This window comes from Lithobates pipiens, unplaced genomic scaffold (assembly GCF_037356315.1).
Source record: "Lithobates pipiens isolate NorthernLeopardFrog02 unplaced genomic scaffold, aLitPip1_a1.2 Scaffold_3, whole genome shotgun sequence".
Taxonomy (NCBI): domain Eukaryota; kingdom Metazoa; phylum Chordata; class Amphibia; order Anura; family Ranidae; genus Lithobates; species Lithobates pipiens.
The window spans coordinates 249,673,354-249,673,611 of record NW_027507790.1 but is presented as its reverse complement, the minus strand read 5'-3'; positions in this window follow the sequence as shown (position 1 = coordinate 249,673,611).

The following is a 258-nucleotide window of genomic DNA, read 5'->3' as shown; positions in this document are numbered from 1 at the left end:
ACATGACTCCCTCCCTATAGGTGATACACAAAGCCCTGACATCATTTCCTCATTGCAATGGTCACAATGCATGCATGATCACCACTGATCACCACAGAGACCGATAGCACACTGTACAGATTCCACTTTCATATAAAAGACCATTTGAACCATAACTGAAGGGATTTTTATTCTAGTTCTGTAGAGAATAGAGAGGGATTAGAACACTTGTCAGGTTTTTATTGCTGCCTGTGTCCCCATGAGGGAGAATAACCCTCT